Below are 21,130 nucleotides of genomic sequence, written 5' to 3'. Positions count from 1 at the left end.
AGCAGCAGCAACACCAGCCAACCACAGCAATCCCAGCCCAGCCACTGGACTGGAGAAGCTTCTGTGATAGGCTCCATACTTACCATGGCTCCACAGAGATGAAGGTGTCTGCAGCCAGCGATCGATCAGTTCATAAAAAGAAAATGCCCTCATTCTTTGATTTTCTACCATTAAAGAAAAAACACCCACACAACCTACTGAAGGTGTGTGAAAAAGCAGAAGTTTATCCTTTTGTCCATTCTCCAGCTTACTAAATACTTGTGTACAGGATGCTACAGAACTCCATACAGCCACCTAGTGCTGAAAAAAATACCATGTCCCCACTCCTGTGACTGTTCTCTGCAGTCCCATAAATATTTGGGACTAAGCATCCGGAACAAAAGCCAAGTCTCTGCAAAAGTCAAGACTGCACACTTCCACTTATGGGCAGCAGCAAGTCTGAGAACAAAACAGCCGATGAACTGTGCGCACAGGAAATGCATTTTTATCATAATAAATTGAGATTAGGAAGGACATTCTACGCAAGATGTGGCTAGTGACCATGTGGTCATTATTTGTGGCACTTCTCCTCTATGCTGCTGGCCTAAGCTGAGTAGCAAGTAAATCTGTGTATTTTAAGGGTACCTGAGCTGCCCACCCCACTGCAGGCCCTCACAGCTCCTGCTCTCCAGCCATGTTGCTCTCTTCTCTTCCTAACACGGAGCCTCCAAGATTTGCTTCAGTCAAATCCTTCCTATTCCTCAGCTACTCCTTGCCATCACAGGACCAAGTGCCCATCCTCATATCTAATCATGGCTATAAAATACCTGTGCTGTGCTTCCTCCACATCACTTGCTCTCATGCTCACATAGCCTTGGCCTTCTCCCACGTTCTGGCACATTGTGCAGCCATGCAATGGAGCAGATCAGGGAATTTATTTGGGTTAACACTAAACCAGCAAAGAAAAAAAAAAAGGGGGGGGGGGGGGAGGAAAGGTTGCATTCAGCCAGATCAATTACCTGATCCTGCTCACCACACAGGGGCTCAGAGGCTCAGATGCCTGTGCCAGCAGGAGAGCGGGGGCAGCACTGGTGCAAGCTGGTGGCCTGATGCATTCAGCAAATGACAGCCCAAGACATTACCTCTGCCTCACCTCAGCCAGAAACAGCAAATGGGAGCCTGGAATATGCCCCATAACACTTCCCTCGGGGCATAACCCTAGTTAAAAATGGGTTAGTTACTTAACACTTTTCTTTAAAACCATTATTTTTCTGCAGGTTTCAGACAGGCTGCCCAGAAGGTTGCAGTTAACCACTTTCAGGAAGTGCCCAGTTTGGATGTCAGTATGGAATATCCATATTTATTTTTTTTTTTTTTGTTTTGTTTTGTTTTTTCCTCCTTAGAATTAGAAAATATTTTGCCATGCAGCTAGCTAACCAGGTCTTGGATTTTATTGCTTGTTCTCTTGCTTATAAGGGAATCTTGAAACAAATTAAAATTATTCTGGCCTCAAACTAAAGGTCAGCGTTGTGGGGAAAGATGACTTGTTTGGAATTCAGTCAGGAAGTTTAATACAAATAATCCAGCTTGAAGTTCTGTGAGAACAAGTCCCAGCCAAAAAAAAAAAAAAAAAAAAAAAAAGAGTGCTGATAGAACTAATTTAAGTACTAAATCTCTCCTTTCCAAGCATTTTTTCCACTGATAAACCCAGAGGCTTTTAAAGCTGCCATGGGAACAACTATTTAGCTGAGGTGTGAAAGAGATACTATTCGTACCTTCCAAGATAATGCTGGGCCTTTGTCAGAAGACTTGAACAGGAACGAGCAAGGGAAGGGATAAAGGTATTGCTGTAAGTTGCCACGCAGATGGACCACGCTGTACAGGGACTCCATTACCTGTTACAAAACATCAGCCTTTTTTCAGCCAAGCGTTCACGCCATAAAAAAGGGAGAGCAGCTGGTACAATCTAACTGTTGACTTGCGAATAAACAACTAACTTGTTATTAAAGGAATGTCATGCAGGTGTACAGATGCCTTCTGTATTTATAAGAGCAATATTTCCTTCTCTGAGACTCCATCCCAAATTACGTTTGGAAGTGTTCACAACACAGAGAGAGCAGAGAAAGTCTTTAAGATATTCTATTCCCACTAGAAACAGATAATAAAGAACAGATATGAGAAACAGTGAAAAAGAGTAGATGCTCCACGTTCACACCACTGCCAGCTTTGAAAGAATGTCTTCACAAAGAACGGGAGAGAAAGCATTTGTTTTTTTTAGGGTGTGTGCATGTATGTAAATACATAAGCACTTGTATTTTTTAATAAAGCCTATAGGGACACAACTGATTGGGAAATACCTTCCATAACAGTGGGAATAAGAATATGAATTCTCGATTCCTTACAGGTTTATACCAGTGTGCTTGCTCTGCTGAAGCCAGAGGGACTATACAAGCTTCTGCATCCGAAGATTTAAACCCAGACTTAACAATTCTGTGTTTTTCTGGCTGACCAAAAGCCTTCACCGAGAAATAAAAGAAATCTTTCAAACCCTATTTTCTTGTTACAGACCATTTCCACCAGCAACTGGCTACTCACATCAAACAAGTTGTACTTGGGACTAAAAAAGGATCAAGACCAAACAGCTTGAAATGTTTTCATAACAGTCAAATAATACAGCAAATTCAGAGTGCCACAGTCCAGGATGAAATTGTCCTCTAGTAAGACAGGACCATGCATTGATCAAAAAACCTATACTGGTCTTAAAAGAATTTTGGGGCATTTCCAGAGCTGCTGAAATAGAGTAATAATTAATCTCTTTGAAAATCTGTAAGCAAGCTTTAAATTCAGTTTCCATACCTGAATCTAACAGGACAACTAGCCAAATACTACTACTGAAAAAAAATAAATAATAATAATAGTAATAAAATCACTCTTTACATTTGATGGACAAATATTTTGATAATTTTGCAGGGAAATTTGCTGTGGCCTGTCTTTCACCATCAAACATACACTTTGTGGATGTTGGAGCAGTGTTATTAGCACAATTCAACAGTCTTTCAAAAGAGGTTCCTGGTGTGTTACCTGCACACTCTATTTCAGCCCTTCCTGTATGATCACAACTCACTGCTGCCCTCTTTACTCCAATATCAGTTCCAGTGCCTGATAAAAACAGCACCAGGAGACCTCTTCCCACTCAGCGCTTCAGACTGCAGACTTATTTCAGTATTTGTCCTCTCTTCTCAACAAAAATAACCTGGAGAAAGTTATATGCTTCATTCAGGAGAAAAAAAAGAAAAAAAAGAAAAAAAAGGTCCCAGTAATTCTGGGGGGGTGGGTAAGTAAAAACAAAAAGCACTACTGACTCATCAAGTGTTCACTTCCAATAAATAAGATGTTTTGCCACCCAAGATGTTATAATCAGACCTTAAAACGTGGCTGTTTCCATTTGCCTTTAAAACATCAGCAAGAGTATCTATAGCCTCTCTCCTCCTGTATGTCTCTGGGAGGCAGGTGCAGATTTGAGGAAGGTTCACAAAACAGACTCAGATGTGACCAATTTGTAAATTCCCAGGCAACTATCTGGAGAAAGCTTACTGCTGCCAAAAATGTGCACTTTGGAACATTGTGGAATGTTTTCTGTGTTTACAGTAATGGTTTCACTTCATTTGGTCCTCACGACGAAGGATCAGACGCATTTCAGAGAAATATTAAGCATTACGGTGCTTAAGTGACAGTGTTGGTGTCATTACTGTCCCTCCAGCTGGTACACAGAGAGAGGCACCCGCAAGTGTTCTCCCAGAGGGACTGCAGCATTTTCCTGATGCATTTAAGAGGTTATTTCAGGGAGGAAAAAAACAATTTTCCATTTTCTAGATAAAGTTACAAAATAAGGTGTAGCCACCAACAAGCCAGCTCTGCCTTGAATAGAAGAGACGGTTTATAAACGTCTTTTGGAAGGTAAACTCTCCTGAACTACGTTCATGGAAAATTTTACTACAAACCACATTTCAGGTCATGCTTTCCTGGTGTTCATATACATTTAAAGCATAATCCACCAGGAGGTAAATAAACTTGTCTGGGTGAGGATCCTAACCAACTGCTGGAAGGGTGAGTACCTCCCTCTGAGCGACCAGCTCTTAGCAGGAAAGGGATACAAGAGGAGTTGCTTACACCCCTCTAGTTTCAGTTCAGACAAAATCCAACAGATTTTTTTTCCCCCTATAGTATAGAAGGAAGAAATAACTACCTCATCAATTGCCTCATATCCGCAGATTCCTCCCTAAATTTTACAGCTTGGTTCTGAACCAAAAAGCTTAAATAAAACCGTAACAAAGGAATTGGTATAACACAGCTGATAATAACGTAGCACGAGAACATACACTTTTCTCAAACAACTCCTGCATCACAGTGTCAGGGGGGACGAATATTCCTTTCAGTGAATAAAACTAAATTTTTGGTCAAAAAACAAGCCCAAACATTGATTTCTTTCGATCAGTACAGATTTATTCTCTTATGACTGTGTAAAACATCAGCTTTGTACTAGCAATACAGAAATATTAATTTAATTCATGGTCAACTTACTCTTTGCCAGATAACTTTCTTGGGATGTCTTTTTTTCCAGTTTGTCTTGTTTCTCAAACCAGAAAAAATGAAAGGATTCACAAGTATCATTTTTAATGCTGAACATGAAAGACAAATGTTCCTTTTGGCCAAAATCAAAGAAGTTCCTACAACTCTACTCTTCACTGGTAATAGAGTCAGACAGTCCATTACTTATCCTGTTTCATGATTTAGTCTACACAAAGTACTGAAAAATAAGAAACAGCAATGCTAACCCCAAAAGTAAGTTTCATCCCAAACCTCTGTTTATATATGCAATGCCAGCAAAGCCCTTTGGCATGACTGTAGCATAGCAGCCACCCAGATTTTGTACTCTCAAGGGAGATAAGCTTTTCCAACATACCTGTCAAACTTCAGCCAATTATACAAAAACATACCTACCTTTCTGCGTGTATTACACATTTGCATGTGTATAATAACCACGAGACAAAGAAAAGTGCTATCAGAGATGTCTTAAATGTCACCTTATTGCTCATAGACAACAAAGAAGATGTCATGAACAACCAGATCAAACACCGCTTCTGAGCACCAAAGCCTGACACTCAACCTATGAGCAGCAGAAGTTGGAAAAGCAATGGTATTCAGAAGCAGGTGACCAGATTTTCAGGTTTGTACTCTCCCACCAAGATATGGTGGCAAACCAGACATCCCTCTGCCTTGGCGTCTGCTATTTATAAGCTGTTATATCAAAAAGCCAGTCCCACGGCGGAGTACTGCTACAAGAAACAAGCAGAGGCATGAATTAATGCATTAACACTTTGAGATTCCCTTTATGTTTGTCAAAGTCTCCTTATTCACCGAATGAGGGTGAAGCTCCCTGTACAACCAGCAGCTCTGCGCAGCACTGTCTCCCTCCTGTTAAAGAACAACGTGACAGCAGTGACACAGAACAGCTGCCCCCAGAAAGTTTACTCTCGTAGGCCTGCGAGCGCCTACCATCTGCAGCTCCCTGCACAATGTCACATCTACCTTTCATGCCATTCAGGGCTTTTAAAAGTCTCCAGAGCAGCAGTGGTGGCATGCAAGGGGGAAACAGTAAACCTCCTACCTCCAGATTACTTTAGCAGTTTCGAGGGATTTTTTTTGCCATCTTGGAGGACTAAAATAGGTCAGAAGACCCATTTTTCCAAATTATTTACAAAATCTTTTCATGGTTATGAGTGATTCATATGGCTCCTGAGGAGTAAAAAATAAATAAATAAAAACCTAAAGCCCAAGAAACACTCTCCTCTCCATGTTCATTTTTTGCTATACCCTCAAGCTCTGGAATGATACAATGGAGGGAAAAGGAATTCGAGTGTATACATAAAGGTCTATATAGTTACAGCGTAAGTGTGTGAAAATGTAACCCATAAGAATACTGGCTGCATGCTCAAGAAGCCAGTAGCATACAAAAATATATCATTTGCAGAGCTGGACTCTAGATGGATGAGGCTGTAAGAGCTTCAAGAATGCGTGTTCAGGTGCACGCCTGTTTTTCCTGAATATTTTGTTACGCATTTTGTCACACACACTCAAGCCAAAGCCAGCAGCCTCGTGCTGGCCAGAGATACATTTCTGCAAAAGAGCGATGGGCCAACATGACCTGCAGCAGACACCCGACACGAAGGGAGCTTGCTTGCACCTCTCCTAGCACATCTGACCGCCCTTTGCTGACCTGAACTGTGAATTTGCCACTTGCTTTCTTTATTACAAATTGCTTTCTGTATTACAAATACAGGTGAATACAGCGTAAGTGGAAAAAATATTTTTAGAGCAGAAGCATAGCAGTTCATTTCAACCAAGTGAATAGCTTCTTGGAGAAGCTACACCTTTACATTCCCACTGATTTACATTCCCACTGTAAAACCCAAAGATTTACTGGAATCCAGGCAGCATTAATGCTATTGTGTCTGCAGACTAGCCAGGTAACGTGAAAGGCATTCCCCTCATGAACAAAGCAAAACAGATGTAACCTAGGCAGCATGATCTGCTCTCGTTAGGGATGCAAATGGATACACATCCCTCCAACCAAGGCACCTCAATGAAAGCTGTGCAAAGCTGTGCTTTCAGACCTTCACAGTAACTGTGTGCAGATCTTCTCAAGTCCTTGCTAATGTGCATGGAGCTCAGTGTAAAGCCTATAAAGGTCCTTTAAACTACTGTCTTTATCTGGAGCTTCAGAGCAATTAATAGTTTCTGCATGTGAACTTCCAAGGTACCTCCAGACTGACCAGCTCATGCGAGGTGGGACAGGCAACATTATGGATCAGAATGGATGCAAGAATGAATCTTAACCTACTAAGCTGTGGCCTTGGGCCAGTGGCAGTACCACACACTTGTTGAAAGATTATCCAGATAATTCAGGAAAGTAATGGTGCTATCATCAGCAGAGAACCAAATCTCTCAGATACAGCGTCATTTGTAATTAAACTAGCATTCATCATAAGAAGCTGAATAGGCAAATGGTTTATGAACACGATCACATGGTTACACTGGGAAGGAGAACATATGGACTATATTTACACACACCCCAAAAAGCACTGCAGCTCCACAAGTAAGCATATAGAAATCATATAAGTAATAGCAATTCATAGGAATGAAGCTAAGCATTATATGAAGAGAAATACAAGCTCCTTCTCTTAGGAGAAGACCTCTCATACTCTTGCAGGACATTTTGCCAAGGCTTGCACACATGCTGAAAAGACTTCTCCACAATTTGATAATGGCTACGTACAAACTGACACCAAACCTCAGAGCTGGAGTCAACAGACTGACAAAAGGACTGAGAGCTGCATTCTGAAACCTGAGCCTCTAATTGTGCAAAACAAGTTTCCAAAGCTGAGATTTCTAAAATGAGTAAGGCTCAAAGTACACAGAGACATTTGTTTCCAAGTCTTTTTGTGGATACCATGGATGTCTAGCCTTCTAACATACTTTAAAGTTTTGAAGGGAGACAGCGCCGTACAACAGAGCGGGTTCCCGACAGCTGAACAGCTAGCTCATTTATGCAGCTCTGCCTGAAGTGAGGGTGCAAGCACAGCACTTAATGCTTCTGCTCCTGCCTTCTCTGTCTTTGAGCAACTTTTTTAATCCTAAGTAACCTATCCACAGAGCTGAAATATCTATCTGCCAGTAGTATCACAAGTAATGATTTGTTGATATCTGTGTGCTGTTTTGACTCTGTGATGATGGACACTAGAGAAACATTTAGAAACAGATGTCTGTGGAGAGGGAAAAAACCGCACCTGTGAATGTGTAAACATATAATATTTAGTACTTTCATAAATCCAACGCTGTATAGCAGAGACCAAATAAGTTTCACCTGGTTTTTATGCAAGATGGTTTGTTCTACAACACAAAGTCTGTGTGATTTCTCCTTACAGAATTCAAACACAAGATCTATACTTTCCTCGACAGTATCAAAGCAATGTTTGTGAGACAACCAAGAGGACATTTTGTCCAGGACATCGTTTCCTGAAAACATATCTCTTAAAAGAAGAAAGTCAGTCGAGGTGACATAAGGACCGTACTTTAGCAATTTTCAAAGATTCTGTGAAGATTAACCAGAGTCAAGATCTCCTTTCCCATTAGCAGAGACCCTCAAATAGCATATGTGAGAAAACTGGCTGGGTAATAAGTGCGTTTACTCTAACTTACAAGTAAGGTACAACTTAAGACTACTGGAAGTGATTCATCTCAGTGAACCAAAAGATAAACAAACAGTAAGAGAGTGCCTGGGGCAAACACTTCTGGGCTGCTTATCTGGGACAGTTTTTAGCTACAATTAGTTATTGGTACATTTTTGTTATCATTCCACACCACTGTTTTCTTCAATTAAGGACAACTGACAAAGTCTTTCAAGGCATAGTTGAGACAAACCACATTTTTTTCTTCTGTACAGCCTTTGTTGCTATTATTTAACATCTATTTTCCTTATTGTCTGTCTTGCATTAATTCTTGTCCCTTCCATACCTTCAGGTTCAGTCTATTGGAAAACGGTCAGCACAACAATCCCTATCTCACTCATTTCCCAGCAAAGAGGAAAAACATTTCTTCCTTGAAGTTTCTAGTGGTGGTTACTGGAAGGATTACATGGCTTGCAGGAAAGAAGTACACCTGCACACGGGGAGAAGAATGACCAAGACTACTCCAGGCAGAAGTTCCTGAAGAGCAGGTAAGCAGCATTTACTCCTACTGAGATCACTCTCAAAACTCTCAAAGCCATCTCCAGATCTAATGGTCAGTTCGACTCAACCCTAACCAGAATAAATCAAGGACAGAAAACCTTTTCTGTGGCAACTACAAAGGTCTTTATCTTGTATTTTTTCTTTTTCTCTGATGCCACACAGCACATGGAACTGAATTCCTACAGAGTACAGATATTCTGGCACAAATCCTCTCCACAAACAGGAGTGGCCATCAAAATACACAAAACAGTAGATGGTGGGGACTTCACTGAGAGATGAGATCCCTGTGTTCAAATCTCATCTTGCCAAACTTCAGTGATCTGGAGCAAAAACCTCTGCTTTGACTCAGACATAGCAGGTACTTGGTTTCTCATATCCCAAGTGCAAGCAATCTTTTTTCTGCCAGTGCTTCTTCCCCTATCTCACTTGTCCCAGGCATGTTCTGGCACAGTGATACATTTCAATCAGATTTTGTTCAGCCAAGAAATGCCAGACAATCTCTAATCTTAGCATTTATCTTCTCTCCTTATTCCCTGTGGTTGTTCAGTGTGAAAAGTTATTGTCTTGAAAACAAAAGCATAGAGCAGAATATTTATGACACTTAAGAGACTAGCAAATTCATGAGCTGCTGAATATGGGGAATCACTAGATAAAATCCACAGTGCACAAAGCAACTCCACAAAATGTACAAGCAAAGTGTGTGCAAAAATCTTAGTTTTAATGCTGGGAAGAGCCTTTTACCATGGAACTCATCATGAATTAACGGTAACCTCTGAACCAGTGCACCAGGTATATTCCCTGCACAAAGGGACACTACCAGGCACAGACTCACTGTGCCTGCAACAATGTTCATACTTTTTTTATCCATGCAAATAAGTACATTGTGTTAAAAATAAATAAATTATCTCCATATTTTCCTAAAATGTACTTTCTTATGAGCAAATTATTACCTTCCATAAAAAACAGGTGAAACTTTCAGGTATTGACATGCCTGAGCTGAAACACTGAAATCACCAAAATTCAAACAGTAGAAAAAGAAGTAATATTAAATTTGGTAAAACAGAGAAACATAACAAGTGGTTACATTTACTGCAGAAGAGTTTGGATATAAGTCTCACAAACAGCAAAACATGAAAACACCTTGCATTCAAAGTACAGCTGTTTTGCTTTACAGTAAGAAATAGACTTTTAAAGCTAAAATCCTGTTAAACATGTGGGGAAAGGTTTGGCATGACAGATTGTTTTCCATCATTAGAAGAAATTTTGAAAGCTGTTTCCTAGCAGAACATTTCATTGCACATGTTTTGGACACTTTCATCTGACTTTCAAGTCAACTGAGATCACTACTTGCATCTCTTATGGTTAAAAGAGAAACAGCAGATTTCTGAACATAAAAATAGCTCTCCTTTCCAGAACAAAACCAGGGTTTCTGAGGGAAAAAGTGCTAAAATAGTTCACAAGAGCGGATGTTTTTTTCTTCTTTTCCCCAAGAAATAAATCCTTCATATAGTTACACTTGCACAGTGGTTTAATTAAATGTCAAAAATCTCCTTTAAATAAATAGATAACAAGAATAGCTTCTAGAGCATTAAAAAGCCCACTCTCCATGTTTAAGTGTCCAGAGGGAAGACTCGCAATACCCACTGCCTAAGTTAATTTCTACAAACCTACCGGTAGGGCTTCACTGTTCTTGAATGAATGCAGTGCACCATACTCTGGGAACATACTGATTACTGATGCTTCACAAAAAGAAGAGGACACAGCACGTTTACACTGCAACATAATGTACTTTCATACATCAGTGCATTTCTTGCCCAGCACTGAGTTATTTGGGACGATGCCACAGAGAAAGCCACTGTGTCCCTTACAAGTTCATTGACTCCTGCCACAAAACACATCTCATCTTGGAGATGAATCCTGTCTCTGAGAGGAAGTGAGTGGTCACAAACTGCTTTGTTGGGTTAGAAATCAACAGCAGAGCAGGTAACTCTAATGAAGAGCTCTATCTAACTCCCATTAGAAACAACGACAACAACAACAACCACTTAAGCACACTGTGTTTGTATTACCTCAAGGCATGAGAGAAAAAAGCTGCTCTTCCAGGGCTAGGAGCCCTCATGTGCAAGGGTGAAAGCAGCAGCTACTTCCTCACTGACATCCAGGACACTACACGGGATCTCCACCTGTACTGGGGGTGGCTTTAACCACAAAACCCATCTGAGTAACTCCTACGTAACAAATATGCTCAGAGCTTTCAGCAAAGCATCAGAGAGTCCTTGAAATATATTACCTGCTCAGTGCAAAAAGAATACAGTCATCTTCCCCCCCCAAAAAAATTGACTGAATTTATCAGAAACTTCCCTAGGATCACAGATAATCATCTCAAGTGCAAAACTGAAATTTCCCTGGATCTACTGTATTTTCTAATAGTTATGCCCTATTCCAAAATTAGAAAGAAAAGGTGACAGAAACGAAGCTGGTTCCGAGAAAGCAAAGACGGAGAAAAATTTCCCAATAATTTCCAGTAATTATTTAATTCCTTTCACATCTTAGGGTATTTTTACCAATTTTTCTAGTACAGGTTTTAAAGGTTTTTGGTTCAGATCACAGGACATGCAAAGTCTGCACTCTCTAAGCAAGAGCTGCATTCAAATTACCAGGGCACTTCAGACAGTGACGTTTCTTGCTGTTTTGCAGCAGGGTTATTTCAGCAATACCAAGGAACAGAAATGAAAATTCCATCTACAAATAAATACTAAAAATAAAGTCATTGTACATGCCTGTATTTAGGTGCAAAGAGGCTGTTCAAGCTCTCCCCTTGGAAGAAAATACATAGGGAACAGTATCACTAGTATTGGAGAACATGGATACTTCTTAAGACTTCAAGCAACACATCAACAACAGACAATACTTCACACAGGAATAATTCACAGGTTTTCTGCCAGATGCATCTGTACTGGGTATTACCAAACTGCACAGGGAGATTCAGCTGGATTGTGAAGGGCCATGAAGTTAGGACTAAAACGCTAGAGGAAACACATGATGCTTCAAGGTGCCTCCAGCCAGTGAATGTTATGTGGTGAGCAAAGTGGGATGATTCGCCCAGAACTTGGATGAGATGAGGAAAGTAAAGAAGAAAAGAAACTGGAGACGATGCTCTGTCTGATACTGGGGAATCATCACTGTGGGTGTAGATGGCACTGTGTCACAGGCTGCCTTTTCTCAGAGGACAGCATTTGGGCCAGTTTTTAAAGAAGACCAAGCAACTGGAGCTTTCTTCAATAAAGACCTGCTTCATCCAGCCAATGAAGTACAGAAAGTCTTACAGTTCTCTCTAGAGATCAGTTCTAGGAGAAGTGCAGCCCAAACTATCCATCTCTGGAGAAACAACCACAAGCTTATTCCTATTTTTATAGGTCTTTTCCTATGAGATGTTACAAGGGCTACATGCTGCCATATCAATGGAGGGGGAGGCACCCTGTTCCTGGGCTACATGACTCAGGCTGCTGAGAACAGCACACCACACCCCGTGCTCTTCTGGCTGTGAAGCACATCTGCTCAGATGGGAAGAGCATTTCAGTGACACCTCATTCTGCTGGCATATTGCACATGGAATTAACAACAACAAAAGGAGTGGGACATTTCTCAGTGGTTTACAAAACAAACGGAAAAAAAAAAACAACACAGAGAAATCTATGACTAATACGATACAGTGAAAGAAAGAAATCACAAACATCTCTATTTCCATGACAAGGTTTATACATAGTAAAATGGTAAACAGAAAGAGCTGTTGTGTTCAAAGTGGATCACACTGACAGTTGAAAGACAGCTTTAGTTTACAGTATACTGATATAAATAAAACCTGTTTCTAGACATATTGATGCATTACTGATAATCTGCAGTTAATGTTTATCTCTTTCTATATCTCCAGGATGCTGGTTCAAACAGAAGTGTATGATGTCTGATATTCACCTTTACAGCAACTGAAGGTGATGAAGGGGGTTGAATTCTGACAGCTTTCAGTATGAAAGTCACTTGAAGGAGCTGGGAGGGAAACATCAGAAACATGTCCTCCACATGTGCTTTTCCAAATACCAAGCCTAACAACCCCCAGAAAGCAGATTTTAAGGCAACTGTTCATACACTGGGGTTCATGACATTTTTGCAAGTAGCTGTGCTCATGCTAAACTACAGCTCAAATAGTAGAATTGCAGTCAGAAGTTCGGGAGCTTCTCGGGAAAACAACGATGTCATCATTCCCATCTGTTACTAGATGTGACTTCAGCATTCAGAACTAAAAATGTGTCAAATGAAACAAACACTCACTCAATACCTACCAAAAGTATACAGGTATTAGTCACTACATCCTAATGCATTGAAAAATACTCCAAACATAAACCATAACCATTAAAGAAATGAGAGAAATAAAGAGATAGAAAGAAAGTTGATTAAAGTATTTGCTATCAGTGATCCACCCAACTTTATGAAAAAAAAAGAAAGATAACCATATCTGTAAGCTATTTGCAGACATCAAAGATTTATCAGCAAAGCGGTATGATAGTTTCCATGATTCATGGCTATCTTGTTAGAGTTGTTGAGAGGGCATGGAGGGCAAGAAGATAAAGACAAAAGAGATTATGTTATTTTTCAGCTTTAGTCAAATGGTAGCAGACTATTTCAAACAGTAATGAAGAAAATGAGACTTACATGCTGGGCCCAAATATGTTTCCTTATGCAAACTGGTGAGTATGTAAATCAGCACTCATACAAACAGATCTCCATGTGCACAACCATTTCCCCATTAAAGTTGCTTATTTCTTAAACCAAACCTGCTTCCATTCAAATCTATAGTACAGTTTCTTCTGACTTCAGATGAAGCAGGAATAGAGATCTGACCTCTGCAAAAAAAAACATTCTCAAGGTTGTTTGCTTTAAGTCAGACCTACGTATGAGACTGTCCATCAGCTTGAAGACCGTTAAGCAATTGGAATAGATTTATGGGATGCCTCTTCTATGATCTTTCCTCAATACGTGTTCAGAAAAGCTTTCACAAGTGGTTATTCCCTCTAGATTGTACTCAGACTTACATTTCTGGTGCACCCAAAGGCCCTAGAAGCTTTGCCTACAGATTAAGGAAACAGAGAGTCCTTTGCATTTAGGACGCATTCAGATTTTATTCCAGAGAACAGACTTATCTTTTTATCATAAGAAACATCAGATATTATACTTTTGTAAGAAGTTTGACAGAACAGTTTGGCAGAAACATACTGAAGCCCAAAAAGCTAAAATTTATTCACTAATCACAGCTAGCTTTGCTTAAGCTCTGTACACTGATACCAGCTTGTTTCTTTAGTTCTTCATTTCTTTTCATCCAGAATATTTTTTATTTTTTCCATCTACCAACATGGTTTTATTGGTGGCTAAAAGGCATCCAGGAAAAGTGATCTGTAAAACACAACAATGCAGAATGTTTCCCATGGCTACTCAAGTTATTAAAAGGTTAGTTCAAGACTGCAGGCAGTGAAATCATACCACCATTATCATCGCCTTGTGGGAGCAATAATTCTGGGTGGTCTGTAACACTACAACTCCTGGCCTCCTAGATAGTATGACGATATTGTCAAGAAGAGCCTATCTAGGAGTGTAACTAGGCTGAGGCTTTTTGACCTCATAGATAAATAGGTTTTGTTGAAAGCTGTTCTATTATTTTTCAGATTAGCTTGGACTTGCATTTGCTTCATTCTCTGTTGTGGGGGTGGGGAGGGAGAAGGGCCTTGAGATATCCAATAAATGTTTATCCAGCTGCAGTAGCTTGATTCTTAAAGTCTAACTGTCAACATCTCCACTCCCTCATGCAAATCTAAATTTGTAAACAATCCTAATAATTCCTCCTCACTGTTGTTCATTTCAGTTTTACATTCCTGATTGAACAGCTACAGTACTTGAAGCGAGGAAAGCAAAGCTAGCGAATCCAGTGCTGTCTGTGGCGGAAAAAAAAAAAAATGTACTAAAACCAGGGGCTCCCAGAACAGACTGTTCAATGCTAATTTTAAATCTTAAAAAATAGTGCCAGTTTGACATCAGAGTGGGCTATTTTTTCATATTTTTTAGATAATAAAGAGCAACTGTGTTGCCTTTTATTCAGATGTTTGACTCAAGTTCCATTCCCTTGTGTAAATAGCCTCAGAACACTTATGATTTTTTTTAAAGCTATGTAAGCAGAATTCCACTTTGCATGCATTTTCCTACCACCATACTTCAAAAAATAAAACGTTTTTATCTAATTTGCCCATAGTTTGGTTTTGCCTAGCTATACCATCCCTGAGCAGAGGGTAATTCAGTCGACTTAGAAAGGAGATCCACTAAGTCCTCTGTATCACGAACAAGTGGAATGTTACATTTTTCCCCCTTTTTCATTAATAATTAAATAATAGTAATAATGGAAGACATGGCACACCATCACTGAAGACATTTTATTCCAGGCACAGTGAAGAGCACTTTCCAGCATTTATGTAGCTTCAGCAAAGGCCTGATCTCGCAAGTATTTATACACTGGCTTAATGGGGAATAGCTGGGATTGAATTAATGAGCCTCAACAACTGCCAAGACTAGTCTTGCACATAAACATTTGTAGCACCAGGGACTAATAGCCTCAAAATTATAGAGACAATTCAATTTCAATATAATGTTTTAGAAATTTTTTAAAATATTAAAACAAATAATTCTCTGAGCAGCAAAATAAAGCATTATTTCTCACAGTTCATATCTCACAATTGAAGTCCTTAGAGGATTCTGTAATGAACGCAGCTTTTCCCTCAGAAAAAAGTCTAAGTCCCTTTCCACTTTTTCTGCAGGTATTTTCAGATCACTTTAAGACAATAGGGCCTTTGATATCTCTGTCTCTCTCAAATTTGGTTAGAAGTTGGCCCAAAAATTCAGAGGCTATAGGGGAACTCGTAAAGCAATGGCATAGACCCTGCTTCCAGCATGATTTCTTCAGAAAAAGACTGAAGACAACAAAGTCTTTAAAAAAAAAAAAAAAAAAAAAAAAAAAAAAAAACAAACAAAAAACTTCTATACCTTATTGAACCCACAGTCATAAAAGATGTGTCTAGTTTGTATATATTGATTTGGCAGATTATATGCTAAAAACAAAAATGTCTTAGCAGAAGGAGCTGGCCCAAACTTAACTCTGTGCTTCCTATTTACAGTTTTGGTTCTCAGCTTTGACACAGCCTTTACATTGCTTTCTAAATGCAAAAGTTTAACTACACATTTCCTCACCCTCAGTCAGCTTGCCAGGAACTGAAATGAGTGCCACACACAACACCAAAACTTTGGTATTTCTCCGTATTTCATGTGGAGTCTGCTTTCAAACACATATTTGCATTAAGAGCTCTAACGTGTCAGGCTCTCTTCAGTTCCTGCTGGTAGGTGGAAACCTGAAATATAGATTCCTGTCCTTATTTTCTCTATTACTTCCTTCTCTCTTCTAAGATGTGCTAATGCACTTTTTTAGAGACACCACCACCACCACCCCCTTTTTTATCATAGCCAAGAGCTTTCCACACTTCCCTGGAGAAAACATTTTGGTCAGTTGGCTGACAAGCAGTCACCTAATGCTATCTCTAGAGCCTTGACTTCCCATCACATATTCAATAAAATCTTAAGGCCTTGGGTTGTTCAACAGGCTGCAATTCCCCAGTTTTGTCAGATAAAACTGCACTATCTTAATGGTAAATACCACATTCACAAAGATGCCAGAAGTAGCACACATTGCTACTGATGGTCAAGTCTCTTTATTCCTTTGGAAATGAGTAAGGACATTCCCTGGACAATGAAACTCAGTCTGGATTCTCTAGATTCAGAGAGCCAAGAAATTAGAAATAAGTCTCCTGGGAAGCAGAGAAGAGGTATTATATCCTGCTCCTGGACTCAATAAGTCATCCTTCAGGATGACTTATCACATTCCACCTTCATTAATGGTGGAACCTGATATGAAAAAGATTCACCTCAACCTACCAGGTAACATTACTCCTGTCTGCATGACCCTAACAAGGACAGCACGCATGGCTGAGGGTCAGCTTGGTACACAGATGTTGCCCTTGTGATCTGACCCCCTTTCCATTTGCAGTGGGAAGCCCCACAGAGCAGCTGCTGAAGGGCTCCACAAGAGAGGATGGTATTACAGCGTTACTACTTCTCCAATTCCAGGCCTTTCAGAAAATAATCTGAAGCTGATCCATTTCCCCAGTCATTGGCTCCTCAAATTGGACCATTCATTCTGCCACATAACATTCTGATTTCCATTTCTTGTCCCTGAATTTCCTTATTTTCAGTACAAACATGGAGAAGAATTGAAATGAGTTCCACTGCATGAAACTTTCATATGTTTGTCCTATCACTTCTTTGTACTTCATCGATCAGCCTTAATTTTCAGTCAATATTTGTCACTAACAAGCTGGCAAAACTCACTTGTAAAAATTACTTAAATAGCGTGCCATAAGATCTCAATGATGCTTGCAACACAGGCTTTGGTCATGCTTTGTAAACGCAGAATAGCACATACAGCTTTATAGAAATCATTAAAACGGCAGTCTTGAAATGCAGATTAAGCACATGATCATTCTGAGACCCTCTTTAGCAAGCTTTGGGTGCTGTCACTACAGCTCGTCCCCCGTATCTCCTTGAGCAGCAATATCTTCAAAGAATTCCATCACGGCAGCGAGCCGTGACCTCCATTTCCTGACTCTGTGTCAGCCCGCTGTAATCAAGCTGAGCTTTTCTGAGTAGTCTTCCATTTGATCTCCGAAAATATACACATATATATATGATTTCTAGGACTTTCCCTCTAACGGATGTCAATCTCAGAGTGCCAGTGCACATGGGTGCTTTCCCCATTGGAGAAAGGTTGTTGCATCAGCATGCACGAGGCTGCAGGGAGCTTCTCTGCACTCAACCACTTTGCCGATACATTTCCCAAAGCTGCCACGTTTCCCTCCTCATGCACCTTCCTGCTCATGGGCAGGGGTGGATATTGCCTGCATACTGAGAGGGAGGAAGGACTTGGCCCCTGCCTCAAGTTACTTGGAGCAAGTGCCTGGCGCCGAGCAGGGTTAATGAAAGGAGAGGGGAACAGCAGCAAGCTAATAAATCTCCATGAGCTTGAATGTGTGTCCTGGTCTGTATCCCATTAGTGACTGCTTATTTAAAAAAATAAATAAAACTAACATATCTAAGTGACACCTGGACACCAGCCAGTTCTCATTTTCTACCTCTAAAGCCCAATTCCTTAGTCAAGCGAATACTCATATACAAGAGAAATCCAAAATAGGAACTGTAGGTCTTTGGAGAAATTAATCCCAGTTTCCAAAAAAAGAATTCTTACAAGGCAGGTGCTTCTTTTAAAAGCATCTTTATTATGCTTATTGTTGAAGCTGCATGAAATCTGAGTTTTTATTTTTTTAAAAGAAAATCTTGATGTCTGTTTTCAGTATGAAACAAAATAAAGACCTAATGTTCCTATTAGTGGTAAGTTCTGTGTGAAATTTGGGGGTTTCAGTGTTGTATTAGGATTTTGTTATAGTGCTAAGTGTCACTAGTACAGCATAACTCATATTACTTTACAGCATTTAAAATATTTTTTAAGGTACTGAGGTTAGACATTGTTATTTTGTGAATTACTCCTGTAGTTTGGGAACTTGGATAATTTCTATGAAAAATGTAAACATTAACTCTTGTAGACTTGGTAATAACTTTGATTTGTTTGCTTTTGTACTAGTTTTGATTTTAAATAATTATGAAGTCTGGTGCATTAGGGCAGAATCTGATACAACAACACTAAGCATTTTTCTTAAAAAGCAGCGAAGAAGAAAGCTCGATAACAGATTGAGGTGTTTTGAACAATGATTAGGGTTTCTAAAGTTACATTCTACAGAAGGAAGAGCTTATTTAATTTCCTAGACAATTTTGCTAATATATAAGCTTATTAATAAATGAAAATTTAAGAAATGATTACAGATTTCAAAATGTTTTATTTTTTCTAGTTAGATAAGTCAGATAAATCCCATATGCAAAGTAAATTTGTAGTGTCAGAGAAGGACAAAGGTTTCTGAAGATCAGTGTGAATGCTCAATGTGGGCATAGCTGAGTTCCCCACCTTCAAGTTCTGATTATTTTTGAAAGCTTTTAAAGAAATCGAGTTGACCTTCCCCACTTCACCAGACAACCTACTGGGGGTGAATTCAAGTTACTCCCGAGCAAGGATTGAACTACTCCGATCCACAGCGAGGGCACCAACCTACCCCTGCTTCCCCTTCCTGTCCCAAGAGGGTATAATGTATGAATTCCAGCTCACTTGAAAACCTACCAGGAAGTAGTTGTTGAGCCTGAGCAAGCAACACAGCTCATCACAGGGCAACAGGCAAACTGGAACATGTATTTATTGAAGTAAGCCATAGAACAGAGGAGATTTTGTTCACTTGCTTAATGTGAAGTGTCAAATTGGCCTCAAGACTGAGCTATTTAAAAAACAAACAGTTCACTGGATTTCAACTAATAATTCTAGAGGAGATTCAGAGGGATGAAGACCATTTAGGTGCGGTTAGCTCTTTTCCCCTCTGCTGCACTGTCTACAGAGAATTAAGCAAGGGGAACAGAGGGATGAAGAGGAAAGGACAACTCAGGGTACAGTACCACTGCAGATTTTTTACGTAAGTTCTCACCAAACAACTCCACCGCAATGCTCTTGTTATACTAAAAGTATGTACTTGCCACAACCAAAGAAAAGCTGCATGGCTATCTTTGTCCCTTGGGAAAATAAAATAAAATAAAATAAAAATAAAAATAAAAATTGCTTCTTTTGCCCTACGAAGTTTTGCCCTTATACCTTCCCTTGCCTTTATTTTCATTATAATCTTTGTCTTCCTGCCATGTCTGAGATTTCTTTTTAAGCTTTCAATTACTCCCAATATCCATTGTCCCAACTCTCTACGCTTCTGCTTTACATGCAACCCATGTCCTGCAAGCATGTGAGGAGGCCAAATACCAGGCATCTTGGCACAAGCTAGTACTTTACACCTATTCACAAAGAGAAAACATTCCTCTTTTCTTAAGGAAGAAGAAAAATAAAAAGGGGGAGCATAGCTCCACTGAGTACTCATAGCAAAAGGATGAAGTAATGTTTACACTCAGTCTTTCTAAAATATGTCTAGTCCTTTAATACATCTTGAGGAATCCCATCAAAGGCAAAAATTAAGAGCAATACGGTGAATCTACTATTATTAATTATTATTACTACAGTAATTTCCTGAGGTCCTACGAGTGTCTCCATCACATTAGCTGCTTTACATCCACAAAACCAGAGGGACTTTGCTCCAGGGCTCTCCGAGCTTGCCAGGACCACAGCAATTCCAGGGCTTCCTCTGGATCAAGTTGCAGCCAGAGCTATTGGCAGACCCCGCAGGCCAGTAGCCACTCAGCCGTGACTCCCAGCAGCTGAGTCCCTCAAGACTTCCACAGCCAAGTCACAGCCTGGCTCTGGAGGGAACCTCACCCAGGCTGGCCCCATCACCACAGGCAGGAGCGCAGCACAGCAGCATCCAAGAGTCTCTGAAAGTCCTCCAAGCTTAGTCCCAGCCCCAGACCCCCGGAGCTGCCAGGGGAAGAGCAGAGAAGACAACAGAGAGAACGGGGACAGCCTTTGGGAAAGCCAGGAGGGGGTATTTCAGGTAAGGCTCAAGTCTTAGAAGATGTCGGGAGCCTCTACACGTGACTGTAACTCTTGGGTGCAAATACCCTCCTTCAGCCACAGACTCAAATGCCACACCCTGAGCAACAACCCAGAATCACAGTGGAAGAAGATCTTTGACCCAAAGTGGGAGTTTATTTACTGTCATCGTACCCTTTTATTTCAGACTTGCTTCTTAGAACCAGGTACCTGCCATCAATTCACAAGCTGTATTTAGGGGACAGTAAGCACTATGTGATTCCTCAAGATGTATCTGATTGTTTTTGGACTTATACCAAATTCATCTTACCATCTTAACATTTTACTGTGCTCATTCAAATCAGATGCATAGCACACAAGCCTAGTTGAGGCCACAAGATGTAAACCAGAGGCAGATCAGTGCAGGCCACTATCAGAGAGAGCTCTGTGCCCCCCCGCTCTCTTCCCACAGGCACAGGCAGTGTTAGCTCATTGACGTGCACAGCTGTCTGAGGACAGCATGCTCCAGGCATGATGGAAAGCAATCTATTTCTTAGTTAGGAATCCTGCAGTAGCAATATTTACCAGAGCTGATTTTTTTTTTCCAGCTCTGAACTTTCAAGCCACTTTCAATCAACAAAAAGAACATAGCATG

The 21,130-nt window shown here is 40.2% G+C and overlaps 1 long non-coding RNA gene across 3 annotated transcripts in view; it reads right to left on the bottom strand.

Annotated features, from left to right (window-relative positions):
- The window catches only part of LOC118172674, a 50,882-nt gene that overhangs the window by 7,372 nt on the left and 22,380 nt on the right, over window positions 1-21,130 (bottom strand). Inside the window, exon 1 of one of the 3 annotated variants that reach the window (XR_004753812.1) lies at window positions 84-165. The exons of the other annotated variants lie outside the window; for them this stretch is intronic. This is a non-coding gene — a long non-coding RNA (uncharacterized LOC118172674). Of the gene's footprint in view, window positions 1-83; window positions 166-21,130 lie in introns of those variants that run through there. 3 annotated transcript variants of the gene reach the window in all.

The sequence above is a fragment of the Oxyura jamaicensis genome, chromosome 11 (assembly GCF_011077185.1).
Source record: "Oxyura jamaicensis isolate SHBP4307 breed ruddy duck chromosome 11, BPBGC_Ojam_1.0, whole genome shotgun sequence".
Classification (NCBI taxonomy): domain Eukaryota; kingdom Metazoa; phylum Chordata; class Aves; order Anseriformes; family Anatidae; genus Oxyura; species Oxyura jamaicensis.
Note: the sequence above shows the minus strand (reverse complement) of the source record. Positions and strands in the feature narration are given on the sequence as shown.